Source organism: Struthio camelus, chromosome 6 (genome assembly GCF_040807025.1).
Source record: "Struthio camelus isolate bStrCam1 chromosome 6, bStrCam1.hap1, whole genome shotgun sequence".
NCBI classification, from domain to species: domain Eukaryota; kingdom Metazoa; phylum Chordata; class Aves; order Struthioniformes; family Struthionidae; genus Struthio; species Struthio camelus.
In genome coordinates, this window is record NC_090947.1 from 16,920,902 (window position 1) to 16,938,402 (window position 17,501).

At 40.4% G+C, this 17,501-nt stretch overlaps 1 protein-coding gene across 2 annotated transcripts in view; it reads right to left on the reverse strand.

Annotated features, from left to right (window-relative positions):
- ZNF804A (zinc finger protein 804A) overlaps nt 1-17,501 on the reverse strand; it is a 539,028-nt gene that overhangs the window by 18,405 nt on the left and 503,122 nt on the right. The window contains exon 1 of one of the 2 annotated variants that reach the window (XM_068948361.1): nt 5,917-5,992. The exons of the other annotated variant lie outside the window; for it this stretch is intronic. The gene's annotated coding sequence lies outside the window, so the exon portion shown is untranslated. Of the gene's footprint in view, nt 1-5,916; nt 5,993-17,501 lie in introns of those variants that run through there. 2 annotated transcript variants of the gene reach the window in all.

The window sequence follows — 17,501 nt, forward strand, 5'->3', positions numbered from 1 at the left end:
CTTCAACAAGTGGAAGTAAAAACATTCAAATTCCATTCTCCTCAATTTGGTCTGATTAGTGCCAGGGTAATCACACTATTCATTCATCTACTGACATATAACTCAAATGCAGAAACCAGTGATTTCTGATAACTGAAATACTCCAGTACCAAAAGAACTATTTTTGTTTGCCCCAAACATATCTTTCCAACATCAAAGAATTTTACAGTGTAACAATTTATTTTCCAGGTGCTGAGATTCAGGAGTACATCTGTATCACTCCATTCATCAATGAAATACAACCAGTGCTGATAAAAGAACATGGCAGCTGTTTGACAGTGCACACCAATTATGCATAACAGCTAGGATGGGGAGGGAAGAAGATACTATAATCAGCTGAAGCTGCAGGGGGGATTAATGTAACAGAATCTAATTACCTGACTGGAATTTGGCCAGTGCACTAGAGCTAACATCCTTGCTCCTAAGAAGGAAGCCTTGGAACTTTAATTATCACAGTGGTCAAGGTCTTGGTTTTATGTCTCAGAGGCAGCAACTACAGCATCACAATTATATTGCTCCAATACTGACTCAAAGGCGAATGTGCCACCTGTTGAAGTACCGTTATGGCCTGTAGCACTTGGATGTTAATTAGCAGTCTTTCTTTAGAAATTATGAGTTGCTCTAATCCTACACAGTGTGAGATTTGATGAGATGAGAGCACTGGGTGGTATAGCTAATAAATCAGTTTACTGTACAACCTCATTTCTTTAATGAACAGAAAATATGTACCTGGGCCTTAGTAAAACAAGAGCCCTAGGTATATACTTGCAAAGTAAAATGCTGGATTTAATTTTTGCATTCTTTCTGAAACAGGGATTGCTAACCTACTGCTAGTCACTAGAGAACGTTCTCCTGTCAAGGGGGCAACACTGTTAGTGCAGACTTTGATGTAAGAATTAAAAAAAAAAAAAAAAGGAAAATGAGTGACAAGGCCATTATGGGAGAATAACCAGTAGAGGTACAGTTGACAAGAGCTGTCAAGGTGTCAGGACAGGAGAAGAGCCAGAACAATTAACATATACTAGACCTCAGTCTACTGGGAGGGAAAAAAGCTGGATTTGTTTTGGACAATTACAAGTTAATAAATGGAAGTGTCAGTTCCTCTACAGTTATTTCTAGAGCACCCATTAAAGCGTACTAAAGGCCAAAACCTTTTACAGTCTCTGTCATGGTAGACAACACACTGCCATTATTTCATATTTCAGGCATTTATACTGTCAATGACAGCAGTTATAAACATACAAGAAAATATTTTCCTTAGCAGTATACTAGGAAGTTTACTTTGCAGAAATCATCTGTGCTCCCAGAAGTGAGTAGTATTTTAGATTTTTTTTGTTATGAACACTATTCTTTTTTCAGAACATATGAATGAGTGCTTGAAGCTAAGTGCTCAGGAGGGCATGCCATACCACTTCTTTATATTTTTCAGTTTGGTATACTACTTGACTGGGAAATAAATGGGACCTGCTCAGAATGTCTACCGCTGCAAAGAACTGAGCAGACTTCTGCATTCCAGCAGCCACTTCCCTCAGGAAGATGAGCTCTTCCCACAATAAGCGCAAGGTCAGGCAGGGTATCACACCACGGCGCTCACAGGCTGTCCTGTTTTCCTTGCTCCAACTCCTGGTTCAACTCAGAACTTGCACAGCACACAGAACCACGAAAGAGAGATGTGAGACTCACCCCAAGAACTAACTGAGCTCAAAACCAACTTCCACTTTTTTTTCTTCTACTTTAGAAATAAAAACAACAATTAAGAACTGAGTTTTATTCATCTGTAGAATTGTACACCTCTCTGCAGTAGACCAATAAAAGTTATATGCACTACTTAAATCCTGTTAGTCTCAGCTGCCTACTTACAGATGAATTATATGAACTTACAGATCAAATATTCCCCTTCACATGGCAACTCAAGGGATTTGTAAAGGAATCAAACCTCTCTGTGCATACCCATAGAGGAATGCACAGAAGCCCCTTTCTAGTGATGGATCTACATTGTAAGATGAGCAAGTAATGAAGCTGTACTCAAATGGGCCATAAACCATGAATTTTTACTTAAATCCTTACACTTTTCTTATGCTGAAAGAAGAAAAAACTTCCAAACCTAGCACTTTTTAATACACAATCTCTCTCCTCAGCACTACTTCGGGAAAATCATTTGACACTATTTTTGCCTTGCTGATTTTCTTGTTAATCAAGTTAGAAAGATGAGACATTTGCTATTTTATTTTCCTTTGTTCATAGTCAGATAGGTGTACAGCAAAATACTAGAACACTATTTTGTTACAACAGGCTACTTGAAAAGAAAATCCAATAGATGTAGAGTTGCAGGTATCATTTGGAAAAGACTGTCTATCATTTAAGATGTTAAGATATTTAAAATAGCCCCCCACCTCATCATCATAACTGCGGCTATTCATACCTATCATTTTAAGACTGCCCAGGTTTCACAATTGTAAATTCTGTTTTCCAGTTGTTATGAACTTGAGAGCTCTGCTTGGACTGCCACTGCTCACTCTGAAGTTCAGGGAATTATTTTTGATTAAAAGTAAAGGATCCTAAAATCAGCTTCGGAATAACATCTGCCTTACAGGAATTCTGAAGCAGAGGTCCATCTACCACAGGCCTAACTTACTTCTAAGCACCTGAACCAAAAAAATCTCTTTGTGAACACTCCCTGCAGCATACTTTTTAGTTGTGAACCCCAATGAGGTTGCTTCTCCTTGACAAACTTTCTTTGCTCTTTCAGCTCTGAGCTGAATTCAGTTATGTTGGATCTGGTCATTTGAACTTTGTCATGTTAATAGTATTGGTTGCCAAGGAGTAACTCAGAGTAGAGCTTTCACTATGCAGAGCAAACACAAATGAGCCGGTTACAACCTTTATAGACAAAGCAGACATGATAGATTAGGAGCCAAACATGTTCTTATTGGTCATCTATAATGCTCACCAACGGACAATAGTAATTTATCTAAGATGGTATTTTAAATATATTTCTCATTATAGTATGCATAACACTCTACTAACCTTATATAGCAGGATGATGGCAGGAAAATATGCTAATTGTGGTATTCCTTAGCCTAAATAGCCTATAGCTAAGCCTATAACTATGGACAGGAACGAGGGAAGAAAATGAAGTAATCCACATCAGCAGCATGTGTTGTATCAGCCACCAAACAAAGCAAAAAAGAAAGACTCATTAAGCAAGAAATAAGTCTCGAGATGGCAGAGAAGAAAAGGCTCCTGCTGGCGCAGAGAAGAGGGACTGCAAAGAGAACAGAAGAGACAGAAGGAGAGGTGGCAGCAGCCTCTGTCTTACAAAATAGAATAAAAAGAGAATCACTCATGATAGTTTAATGCCTTCTTTGCAAAACTGAGTGAACACAGCAAAGGATGAGTTTGATAAGTATCATTTTAATGCTTCATTTAATTATTTTATCTTGTTGTAATTTGCTCCATTTGCGTGAATACCTTTCCATTCTTTATTATGCCTAGTGACAGCCCTGTCTCATACAACATCTTCTGTCTATGAAAGAAAAACGATCAAGTTTTTAAACTTAAGCAAGTGCCCTGCTTTCCAGTGCATTGCTCCACTGTTATAGGTGTGCCACCACAAAAGCTGTATTGGTGGTGGGGGGGGGGGGGTGCTGCTTATCTTACAGATCTCAGGAGAGGAACAATAATAACAGTAGGAGAGGAACACGCACAAAGGTAGTAGGGAGAAGAACTGATTTCTGAGCAAGTCTGTGATAATGGTACTGGTGTGACCTTTCTCTTCCATGCTACTGCTGTAAGCCTCAGGCTTTGTTCCTAGCTCTGAACGCAAGCAATTTGTAGACAGATACATTTCTGTGTAGTTATAAATGATAAAACACAATGAGATCCTGCACCAGATGTGAATATGCAGATGCCAGTGCAAGCAAGTATTTAATAGTTACACAAAAAATATACAGAAGAGGTGGTCCAGAAGGTGGGGTTTTATCAGTTAATAATTTTGTTAACAGGTTTTTTTCATTTCACTGATTCTCAGTACCAGAAAGGGGAAGGCAGGTTACACATGCAGAGCTAACTTTTTGTGTTAAATTTTGGTAGCATTAACATACCAAGACAACAGCAGTTAGTCGTATCAGAGAAGGTAGACATTTTAAAAGTAGTAGCATTAATCATGAATGAACTTGAATTAATATTATTTATTATTTATATTACTGTACTGCCAGGGGCCTCTGTCAGTTCTAGTTTAAGAGAAGATGCAACATGCTGTTGTAACACACAGTTCAAGGAAAGAGAAGGATGCCTGCAAGAGAGAGGCACAGTCAGAAACACTGGCTGTATTTCTGCCTTTTGCAGATTGAATTTCTTAAAAAACTAATTCAACCAAAAGGCATCAACATTTTCAACTGTTCGGTACTTAACCACTACTCTTCTGTCACACACGGAGTCTTCAGAAGAAATTGAAAGGTTCTTTACAAAATAATTCAGGTTTGTCATAAGGATGTTGTCCTGAAGAAAGCACAGGTGAAAGCACAGTGAGAAACCAGGGGATATTACTGGAACAATGGCATATGGTATCCTTGAAATGAAGGAAAGGACTAGGCTGAATCCCAAATACGAAAAAGACTAAAGGAAGAGGCATACTTCTAACCTTCCTTTCCACTGACTCTGGAAATCTTTAACAAGGGCTATTGTCTGTTTGGGCAGCGCTTACCAATGGAGTTCAAAACAAACTGCATCCCTTACTTAATCTGTCCCCTGAAATGCCCATGGAGCCCTTATTTAAGGGACTTCCTTATTTCATTCATTTGCTGCTTGAGGGTGGGGAAAGTTTAACTCAATGAGTGACTCAGGCCTTTGCAGGACAGCTGTAATTGTAGTGTTAATTAAAAATCATCACCTAACCACAGAAGCTCAAAACCAAAAAGCCGCACAAAAAAGGCTCTCCAGTCAAGTTTTTCCAAGACTGCATAGACTGCAAATGGAAAAAATAAGAAAAATAAGTATCCAAGTTCATAGTTTAGACTTTGACGAACATTTCTAGAGTGTTTTAGGAACTTGAAGACATTTCTTATAAGCTGCCACTTAACAGCAATTAAAATATTAATAATAACAGTAATTATAACGTCTAGAATAGCATTAGTCTGCCTAAATAAACTACAGCTACAGGCATCTGACCCAGGCATATAACCTTTCCATATATTTACTACAAGTTAAACACTGGCTCCATAGAGCACAATATCCTGGCTCCAATGTCCTGCTGTACACAGTGTGCAGACTGAATAGGGATCATTATCAAGTTGAAACTAAGTATCACTTGTTTATCAGACTACACCTTCTCACAAAAGGCAACGCTGATTGTAAGGGCATGTTCCATCAACAGGTCAGAATCGCAGCTTTAATAAGAATAAGTTCTTCCTGAAATGAACGAAGCATTGATTTTGCGTGGATCAGCAAAGAATGCAGTAATACCATGTGACTTACTGTTGCTCGTACTGAATAGGTCGCTCAGTTCTTCCCAATGAAGTCTCGTGTATCAAACAGCATGCAGATACAGTAGAGCACAAAATATAATTCTAGCAGAGCTCCTGAGAAAAACAATCCTAAAACTTTTTTTTATTGCTAGCAAATATGAAACTAAAAGCATTAACTATGGAGCATTAGCCATTCACATACAGCACTTAACTGCTTTAGCAAATTAAACAGTGTTTTCACCAAAATTATTCCTCTTGAGGTCAGAATTTCATATATTACTAGCAACATACTAGTTTCTTTTTCATCTGAGAAAACTTAAAGCTTTACTGTAAATAAAATTTTTCTCTATGATCACTGACAACTCAAAACGATGGAAGTAATAAAGTGCTTTTGATACTGTTTATTACTTACACAGCTGAAAGAAGACTAATCTATATTCTACTTGATTATTTTCAGGACAGCAATGGAACTGCATTTGGAATTTCTGAAAATTATAGAAAATGTATTCAGTTGATTGGTTGAACTTAGCAGCCATATAATGTTACTATTAACTTGAGATTAATTCTGTAAATAAATGAATGAAAATGAGAAATAATATTTTTCTTGCAAATAATTGCTCAGCTGATCTATAGCCTAATACAACAAAGCAGGCAATAAGTAAACTATCGTTTGATCTTGAAAATTGTATATCACAAGTTTTCAATTGTTTCTCTCCATCAAAACGGTTTGACATGAAAAGTAAATATTGCATGCCAAAAGGTGAACTGCAATCTGCATGATGTTTCAGGAATCAGGTACTAGAACATTACATCACTTCCTGTCTTCAAATCCTAATTATTACGGCCATTCCTGTCTTAGCACTGAATGGAAAAAAGTATTTTATTATATAACCATGTTGGCCAAACTGCAGAAACCTGATAAACACTGATACAGCAAAGTTAAGTTTAAAATTAGCCTTACGTTCAGCTAATTTACATGTAAAATGTTTCATGAATTGATTTTAAAAGACAAAGCTGCAATGAAGCTGATGAGTGCAATTTTAAATAAAGCAGTGAAACATACAACAGTAGAAATGCACCTTGGGGAGAAGTATGTACAGGACGTACTAAAGTAAAATGTTGAAAAGTAAATCATGTTTTCTTTCGTCCCTTATAAGTTATTCTTCTTTTTTTGGGTTACGGGTGGTTTTGTTTTTTGCTTCCTCCTTCCCTCCCCTGCCCCCAGTTGAAGTACAATAGTCAATCTAGACTTGGAAAATAACAATAAAGGAGTAGAGATACAATGCGGAACCCACGATAGGAGTGGCCTACAGATTTGCAGTAATAACATGTATTTGTCACTGCGTAGACAGGAATCTGTGCCTAAGGCTACATTACCAGTAATGTGGCACAACATAAGATCTTAGAGTGAAACAGTGCTAAGACACCAAAGCACACGCACTATATGCATGATGAAAGCTGAAGCATAGTTAAGTGGGGACGATCAGGACATTCAAAGGTGCACACTTCATCTGAACAAAAACCCGAACACAGACACACTTGAGGTGGTGAAACAAACACAGTGGGTGGCTGAATGGAGTACATACTTTGTCTGAACAGAAGTAGACAATCGGTGATCTAACAGGTTATGAGACTGAGCTGGATATTGGAAAGGTCAGAAAGGAGAAGGCTGCAATAATTCAAGACAGGAAAAATAAAGAACTGAGCATAAATATCAAGTTTCTAAACTCAGAAAGGGTTTGCAGTTGACTAAGTCTACTTCTCTATTAAAGAACAGGCTCCTTGTGTTATTAGAAGTGCAAGTGCATAGGGTTAACATTTTGGTTGCAGACTACTAGTGGGACTGAATATACTTTTCTAGTATAATTATGTTTGTTCTAAAAACACTGCTTCAGAAAAAATAAGTTAATTAGATAATCAAACATTATTATAGAACAGAATTTCTTACACTAGAAAAAAAGAAAATGATATGCAGTATTTTTCCAGTGAGTTATAGCTACAAAATAAGAACATAGTTATACAGCTTCTTTGGCAATGGGGAAACAAAATGTTGGCTGGCAACAAAATCACATTTTGCAGTATTTATATTTTACTCAAGAATATCCTAATCTAAACGATCAGTACAGGTTATGAGCTAAATAGTGTGTAAATACTCTGTGAGATTGATACCAATCAAGAAGTCACTTTTGGGGATTAAATTTATGGGTAAAATAAGTATTAGAAGGAAAATAAATCACAGTTTTTTCTTTGACTTGGGAAACACAGTATGACGTTTCTCTGTAAATAAGTTAAAATATTAATACATCGATAACAGAGACTATTTAATTGTAAAACTCTGCCAAGCAGAACAAAGGCTATCTTCTTCAGCATGTCAATGCAGACACATCATTAACAGAGATCAGCAAAACACTTTTTCATATGTTTGTGTCCTAATGTAAAGGCAGGATATTTCCTCTTTTTCCTCACACTTTCCACTTCTCATTAATTACATGTTTGCACTTAAGCACCACTTCACAGAGGGCATGTCAGAAGCATTATCATATCCCACCTGTCACTGATAGATGGCAGATGAGCACTGGAGTTTTAAAGAATGGCGCTTACATCATTTTTGAGACATGAAATGCATGAACTTCTGCTGTCACCCAGGAGGCATTATGCCTTACATTGCCATCTATCCAACCGCTGCATTCCCCCAGGCTCTCAGGAGCCAGAAGTATAGCTTCAGTTTCATTTACAACAAAACAACTATCTAAGGGAGGCAGGGTCAACAGTAAAATAAGTACTGTTGATAGTCTATCAACCATAAATAAACTCTCACTTGGGGATTTCTCTCTGGCTTTATGTTTTGGACACACTCTTAAACTTCAATAGAGCAGAGATCCTGATTTCTGTTTCTTTCCTTCCTCATGGCCCAGTGCTATGCTGTTAGGCTGGCAACTTTGCTTTTGGGGGGAAAAAACATTAACAGGTTATTTTTCTAAAATGGAACTGAAGGAGGAAGTAAGAAATTCTATCACAATATTCTATTCCCCTCCATTGTCACCAGAAGCTGTTACGAAGAGTTACAACTAATAGGCCTGGTGACCCTTATTGGTGTTACCGTCAGTTTAAGTGTTTAAATTTAAACTTACTTTTTGCTTAAAAAAAAAAACAAAAGACCATTAAATAATGTGATAGTCATGGAAAAAAATGGAATACAGGGATAATGCAGTGTGTGTTCAGAAGAGGAGGTGGTTGTCCTGTGGATGTATGTCTGAGTTACAAATATACATATATGTATATGCACACATATAGCTGAACATTAGTTAGTGTTCACTTAATACTTAAACGGGTTGAAAAGATGACCATTTTCTTCTAAGGAAAAAAATGACGTATATGAAAAGATGTAAAGTTACGTTCCGTAAAATTTAAAATAATAGCAAGAAAGAATTACACAAGATTCAATTCAAATGATAACTTTTAAATCCTAGTCTACGCTTTCTTAACATGCAGGAAAGTTAAGATTATGTGCATATAAGGACATACGAAAATGCTGCTCTCTTCTAACATGAAAAACAAACTGAAGTAAGGGAAGGAATATGAAATTTCTCCACTCCTGAAAATTCAACTGCAAGAATCCAGGACTATCTGACATTAAAAGTGGTAAGTCATTTCAGTACAAAGAAGAGAAAGTGCACTGAAAGGTATCGAAAAAATTATTTTCACTTGTAAAGAACGGAAAAAAAAATGCCTTAAGCGCTTCCCAATCCTTTTCAAGTTACATCCAACAACACGCACCAGAATTACATTTTCTTCAAGCAAAGACATGAAATAGCTGTACTTAGAACTGTATTTTTTTGTTTGCCCCCCTATTCCTGCAGAGGGCCCTCTCAGTCACAAAAGAGGCACGGGTTTTGGACTGAGGTATTTATACGGGCATTTTTGTGATCCAAAATTAGCCCTGATGATGCTTGGAGATGTGATTTATTTCATCACTCTCAGGGATTCTGATGGCCATAAATTCTCACTACAGTCTTCTTGTCTACCCTGTCATCTTAAACACCCCCTTCGGGTAGGGTTCAGTGTCCAGTAACGTCCAACAAAATGTAATGCTATTGCATTGCAGTCAGCATTCAGTTGTACCAAGGTTGCCAACAGGTGACAGAGTATACAACAGTCAAGAGTTGCTGACCTCAGGCTCTGCCTCCAGCCTCTTCTCTCATACAAGATAGAAAAAATAGATTAGTTCAAAGTGGAGCTCAGTTAAAGCAGAACATACATCACAAATAAATACTGTCTTGCTCTGCATCCCATGCAGGATTAGCTTGGTTCTTTGTGATCTGCTTCACTCTTATTTTATCAGTTCAGCATCTGCAGTTAACGCACATGAAGAATTAGATTTGCAAGTTGAGAAATAGAAGGTTTAATTTTTGTAGTTCATGAAATTCCTTAGTTTGAGCACCCCCAAAGCAATGTCCCATTAGACTGCGACTAGACTGTGGTTTTGCTTAAGAAGCAAATCTTGGGAACATTTTTGAAACTCTTGAGGTTGTATTCTGTACTAGAATAAAAAGTTTTTGACATACTGCTCAAAAACAATACACATTTTTGAGAATCATTGCTGCCACATTTCCAAGATGATATAAAAGATGAACTGTGGTCATTAGTTGTGTCTGTAACATTAGTGGCCTGACATTTTTTGCTTTTCTCCTAGTTTGATCAAGTAGCATTAGTGTGACCCAACCTGAAAAAATGCAGATCTGAAAAATTACAGTGTAAAATACTGTTGGCTCACAGTAAATAGTTAATTTCTTTCACTTTTACCAGGCGTGCGGATAGAGCTACTATAGTATATGTTTTTACTTATTTAAAATCTGTTCTTACTCCAGCATAAACTGATGTGAACACAGCTGCCTTTATAATTCTTCCACTATGTATCACATTTCCCTTCAAATACATATAAAATCTTTGGCTATGTCTGCAGTTAGAAGAGCAGCAGCAGGTTCATTATGAGCCCTCAGCTTATTTACTCACAATCAGCAGGTTCATTGCCGCACACCTTCTGCAGATTCTCTCCCAAGAGAATATTATGAAGTTGGCTTTTTTCACACTTTTTTCAACTGACTGTGCAGGCAACAGGAGAGATAATGCCAGGCTGGGGAAAATTCTTATTTCTGTTATGTATTTTGTGTCATTTGAAGTTATAGAGAATAAAAAGCAGTGAGGTGTAATAAGATCAAGTTTCAACAGAATATTGCTTCCAATGGCAACCACATATCTCCCCAGATTTCCTGGGGTACAGTAAACATAGTCTGAAAACTAAGTCGGTTCTTTCAAACAGGTTTTGTCAGGGTTTCAAACAGTTTTTTTCTATCTGACCAACCATGAGATTTCCACAGCACTGAAGAGGACTACATGAATTGCATAGGCATTCTTAATATATTGATAAAAAAATATACTTGAAGGATCACAAACTTTGTTGTAAAAAGCAGTTTAAAGGAAGGCAGAAAACCTTAAAAGTTTTTCAGGCTTTCACTAATGAAACAAGGATGTTTTGTGAACAGTAACTGGCAGTAGAAAGAATGCATAGTGCCAAGTAGAAGGGAGAAGATATTTTTTAAGAGGAGTAAATCTACAGTGAGATTTTTAAAAAGCTATAATGATGTCTGCAAGGATTTGTTGTTTTGTTTTTAAATTGCAGAGGCATCAAACAACTGATAGCATACAATTATCTTTGCTGAGAATATTGGCATCAAAACACGTGCTACCTGCTGTATTGCTCTCACCTTATATGCTAATATCTGACAAAAGGTATAAATCCAGTAAAATTATGGTTTTATTATTATTATGCCCAATCACACCTTTCCACATCAAAATTTCTTTTTCTTCTCCCATATTCCAAGAAATATTTATTCAAACGTATAAAGATGTTCAAAGTTCTGATTTCTGATTGGCTACAGATAGATCTTCTCTAACCAATTTGAGTGTAATCTCGAAAAATGTGCAAAGAATAAAAACAAGTAGAGAGAAAATAAAAATGTAGACAGGAAAAATCCATGCCTGGAATAGGAAAAAAGGATATCTACTAATGTAGTCTTTCTGTATAATCTGTGCTTTAGTATCTCCATGCAATTTTAAGCGCATTTTTAGAACAGGGAGATTACATTCACCTAGGGAGACATAGTTTAAGAAATGAGTTCTGATTCTGTGGGGAAAATTTCATACTTATAATTTATTCAGTTTATTGAATTTGCATCTCTAGGTGAAAATACATTAAGGCTATTCATTTTATTTTTCATCAGAGCTTCTTTTTTTCATTTTGATTTGGAAGAGCAGTCCTAGGAGAGGAAATAACCTCCAGCTTGGGTGCACTGCTGTGATGTTAGGTGATTAATCAGAAGTCCTGGGATGGGGAGAAACAGTTTTAAATTCAAGAATAAAATCACTTAATTTTTATAACAAAAGGAATGACTTGAGGAATGACTGATATAGGTGACCTAGCTGTGTCATCCGGGCTTCTTCACCAACAAGGCAATACAACTCACTGACTCTGAAAGACTATGAGATGAAGGTCATTCAGAGCTTTAGACTTAATGCTCAGCCACATTTATCAAACTGCAGCATTTCTAGGAAAAGAGGCCCGACTTTTTTTTTAATCCTGTATGACTACAGCACATTGGACAGCTCCTCACATGCTTCCAAATACTCAAGAAACTGCATTAAATCATATAAATGTTTCAAAGTCTTATTGTGGGTGTCAAAAGCTGGATTCCAGGCTTTTAGATCCTCATAATCAAATAGTTATTCTTGCATTAGTATATTAAATGATGCTGGTTGTGCCTTAGTTACAATCCTCTCTCTTTCGAATTGGGCTAAGAACACTCACATTTTCAAAAATCACTGTATCATATTTTTTTTTCTCTAGGTTTTCAAAAGAGATAAAAGAATTATTTTTTTCCCATTATCACTGACTGCTTGCAAGCTACCTTTCCAGCAAATTTCATAAATGCTACAGATATTACTCTCCAAACCATACTGTCATAGCTAGGAACAAGAACACATTAATAGAGGCAAGTGAGAGTCTAAAACATTCATCTGAACATTTTCAAGCCCTAGGAAAAAAACAGATGAAATAAAAAAAGATTTGCCCTAACCTTTCTTTCTGGGCAAGTCAGAAACTGTATAACACAATAAATCAAAACACAACCAACTCCTGACTGCCCAGTAAGCCCCCCATTCAAAGGAGGCAAATAATTACAAAATCTTAAATTTTAATCCTGGGAATTTTCTGTGCTAACAATCTTTGAATTCATAGGACGTTAAAAGTAAATCTTCTGTAAGTTGAGATACAGGAATCAGTAGTCTCCAGTAGCTTTACTGAAAATTATCACTTTGTTCAGACAAGCATCCATACAATTTGTTCTAGAGATGGAGTTAAACTGGAAACTTTTCCAGTTTCCTATCAGGGATATTAGATTTGCGATTGTCTTACAGAGGATGAGGATGAAATGCTCCATTTTCATCAAACACATTCACAAAGATGTGCGCACACACATACACGCTCTACACACAAGACACAGAGGCAGAACCTGTCATGCTTCTTCAAATGCTGGTGTAGAGTCCAGCATCTTCTATCTAAAACTACTAAAAGAAAAGAGCAATTATGCTAATCACTGAACACTAGGCCCTGTTCAGTCTCACAGCTGACTTCAGTTTCAAAATCCATTTTTCATCAATACTGAACAGAAAGAGAAATGAATACTGCAGTCTTCAGGTTCTCATTATTTAAAAAATGCTTCAAAATTCTGGCAGAGCCTGTGAAGGCTGATGACTCAGCTTGTTCTCATCCTATTGAGAGTGAAGCACAATTTATGGTGTCAGTTCCAACGACTATTATTTCTCAGCTTTTCTTTTCCCCTCAAGCTAGGTTCAGCTCCCTTTTTGAATCAAAAAAAAAAAAATGGAAGATTTAAATTTAGAATTATAGAAACACAGGACCTGCCAAAAAGACATAGGTTAATGCTTCATCTGCTGTAGAAAAACACTTGTGAAAACAGCTAGGAGAATAAGCAACAGTCCTGAGAGAGTTCAAGCGTGGAAAATTCTGCCCATCACTTCCTTTTTGATAGTGTCCATCAGCCAAATGTTGGCGAGTGACAAAAAGCACACGATGAAGAACCAGTTTCAGAAGTATTTTAACTAAAAATAGTTGAAACTCACAATAAATAACTACAGTATACAATAAAGATGCCTACGTATTTCTCATCTAATATATCCTGCTACCTGTTTCTAAAAGAATGTTATTGATAATGAGATACACATCTCAGTAGTTCTCAACACAAAATGTAAAACTGCGGCTAAAAAAATATATCAGTGTGAGAGAGACGAGAACCTCCAAACAGGACGCGACTCTTGGCAGCACACACCTTCCTTTGGCAGCCCCTTTCCACATGGAGTGCCCCAGCACCTCGAGGCTTTCTCTTTCTCCTAACCCTAACCCTAACCCTAACCCTAACCCTAACCCTAAAGCATTTTCAGGCTACGCCTTGGGAGTAAGACGCCCTTTTCTGGCAGAGACGACAACCTCCTCACAGGACACGGCTCTTGGCACCACACACCTTCCTTTGGCAGCCCCTTTCCACATGGAGTGCCCCAGCACCTCGAGGCTTTCTCTTTCTCCTAACCCTAACCCTAACCCTAACCCTAAAGCATTTTCAGGCTACGCCTTGGGAGTAAGACGCCCTTTTCTGGCAGAGACGACAACCTCCTCACAGGACACGTCTCTTGGCACCACACACCTTCCTTTGGCAGCCCCTTTCCACATGGAGTGCCCCAGCACCTCGAGGCTTTCTCTTTCTCCTAACCCTAACCCTAACCCTAACCCTAAAGCATTTTCAGGCTACGCCTCGGGAGTAAGACGCCCTTTTCTGGCAGAGACGACAACCTCCTCACAGGACACGGCTCTTGGCACCACACACCTTCCTTTGGCAGCCCCTTTCCACATGGAGTGCCCCAGCACCTCTAGGCTTTCTCTTTCTCCTAACCCTAACCCTAACCCTAACCCTAACCCTAAAGCATTTTCAGGCTACGCCTCGGGAGTAAGACGCCCTTTTCTGGCAGAGACGACAACCTCCTCACAGGACACGGCTCTTGGCACCACACACCTTCCTTTGGCAGCCCCTTTCCACATGGAGTGCCCCAGCACCTCGAGGCTTTCTCTTTCTCCTAACCCTAACCCTAACCCTAACCCTAACCCTAAAGCATTTTCAGGCTACGCCTTGGGAGTAAGACGCCCTTTTCTGGCAGAGACGACAACCTCCTCACAGGACACGGCTCTTGGCACCACACACCTTCCTTTGGCAGCCCCTTTCCACATGGAGTGCCCCAGCACCTCTAGGCTTTCTCTTTCTCCTAACCCTAACCCTAACCCTAACCCTAAAGCATTTTCAGGCTACGCCTTGGGAGTAAGACGCCCTTTTCTGGCAGAGACGACAACCTCCTCACAGGACACGTCTCTTGGCACCACACACCTTCCTTTGGCAGCCCCTTTCCACATGGAGTGCCCCAGCACCTCGAGGCTTTCTCTTTCTCCTAACCCTAACCCTAACCCTAAAGCATTTTCAGGCTACGCCTTGGGAGTAAGACGCCCTTTTCTGGCAGAGACGACAACCTCCTCACAGGACACGTCTCTTGGCACCACACACCTTCCTTTGGCAGCCCCTTTCCACATGGAGTGCCCCAGCACCTCGAGGCTTTCTCTTTCTCCTAACCCTAACCCTAACCCTAACCCTAACCCTAAAGCATTTTCAGGCTACGCCTTGGGAGTAAGACGCCCTTTTCTGGCAGAGACGACAACCTCCTCACAGGACACGGCTCTTGGCACCACACACCTTCCTTTGGCAGCCCCTTTCCACATGGAGTGCCCCAGCACCTCTAGGCTTTCTCTTTCTCCTAACCCTAACCCTAACCCTAACCCTAACCCTAAAGCATTTTCAGGCTACGCCTTGGAAGTAAGACGCCCTTTTCTGGCAGAGACGACAACCTCCTCACAGGACACGTCTCTTGGCACCACACACCTTCCTTTGGCAGCCCCTTTCCACATGGAGTGCCCCAGCACCTCGAGGCTTTCTCTTTCTCCTAACCCTAACCCTAACCCTAACCCTAACCCTAAAGCATTTTCAGGCTACGCCTTGGGAGTAAGACGCCCTTTTCTGGCAGAGACGACAACCTCCTCACAGGACACGTCTCTTGGCACCACACACCTTCCTTTGGCAGCCCCTTTCCACATGGAGTGCCCCAGCACCTCGAGGCTTTCTCTTTCTCCTAACCCTAACCCTAACCCTAACCCTAAAGCATTTTCAGGCTACGCCTCGGGAGTAAGACGCCCTTTTCTGGCAGAGACGACAACCTCCTCACAGGACACGGCTCTTGGCACCACACACCTTCCTTTGGCAGCCCCTTTCCACATGGAGTGCCCCAGCACCTCGAGGCTTTCTCTTTCTCCTAACCCTAACCCTAACCCTAACCCTAACCCTAAAGCATTTTCAGGCTACGCCTTGGGAGTAAGACGCCCTTTTCTGGCAGAGACGACAACCTCCTCACAGGACACGTCTCTTGGCACCACACACCTTCCTTTGGCAGCCCCTTTCCACATGGAGTGCCCCAGCACCTCTAGGCTTTCTCTTTCTCCTAACCCTAACCCTAACCCTAAAGCATTTTCAGGCTACGCCTTGCGAGTAAGACGCCCTTTTCTGGCAGAGACGACAACCTCCTCACAGGACACGTCTCTTGGCACCACACACCTTCCTTTGGCAGCCCCTTTCCACATGGAGTGCCCCAGCACCTCGAGGCTTTCTCTTTCTCCTAACCCTAACCCTAACCCTAACCCTAAAGCATTTTCAGGCTACGCCTTGTGAGTAAGACGCCCTTTTCTGGCAGAGACGACAACCTCCTCACAGGACACGTCTCTTGGCACCACACACCTTCCTTTGGCAGCCCCTTTCCACATGGAGTGCCCCAGCACCTCTAGGCTTCCTCTTTCTCCTAACCCTAACCCTAACCCTAACCCTAAAGCATTTTCAGGCTACGCCTTGGGAGTAAGACGCCCTTTTCTGGCAGAGACGACAACCTCCTCACAGGACACGTCTCTTAGCACCACACACCTTCCTTTGGCAGCCCCTTTCCAGATGGTGTGCCCCAGCACCTCTAGGCTTTCTCTTTCTCCTAACCCTAACCCTAACCCTAACCCTAACCCTAAAGCATTTTCAGGCTACGCCTTGGGAGTAAGACGCCCTTTTCTGGCAGAGACGACAACCTCCTCACAGGACACGGCTCTTGGCACCACACACCTTCCTTTGGCAGCCCCTTTCCACATGGAGTGCCCCAGCACCTCGAGGCTTTCTCTTTCTCCTAACCCTAACCCTAACCCTAACCCTAACCCTAACCCTAAAGCATTTTCAGGCTACGCCTTGCGAGTAAGACGCCCTTTTCTGGCAGAGACGACAACCTCCTCACAGGACACGTCTCTTGGCACCACACACCTTCCTTTGGCAGCCCCTTTCCACATGGAGTGCCCCAGCACCTCTAGGCTTTCTCTTTCTCCTAACCCTAACCCTAACCCTAACCCTAAAGCATTTTCAGGCTACGCCTTGGGAGTAAGACGCCCTTTTCTGGCAGAGACGACAACCTCCTCACAGGACACGTCTCTTGGCACCACACACCTTCCTTTGGCAGCCCCTTTCCACATGGAGTGCCCCAGCACCTCTAGGCTTTCTCTTTCTCCTAACCCTAACCCTAACCCTAACCCTAACCCTAAAGCATTTTCAGGCTACGCCTTGGGAGTAAGACGCCCTTTTCTGGCAGAGACGACAACCTCCTCACAGGACACGGCTCTTGGCACCACACACCTTCCTTTGGCAGCCCCTTTCCACATGGAGTGCCCCAGCACCTCTAGGCTTTCTCTTTCTCCTAACCCTAACCCTAACCCTAACCCTAACCCTAAAGCATTTTCAGGCTACG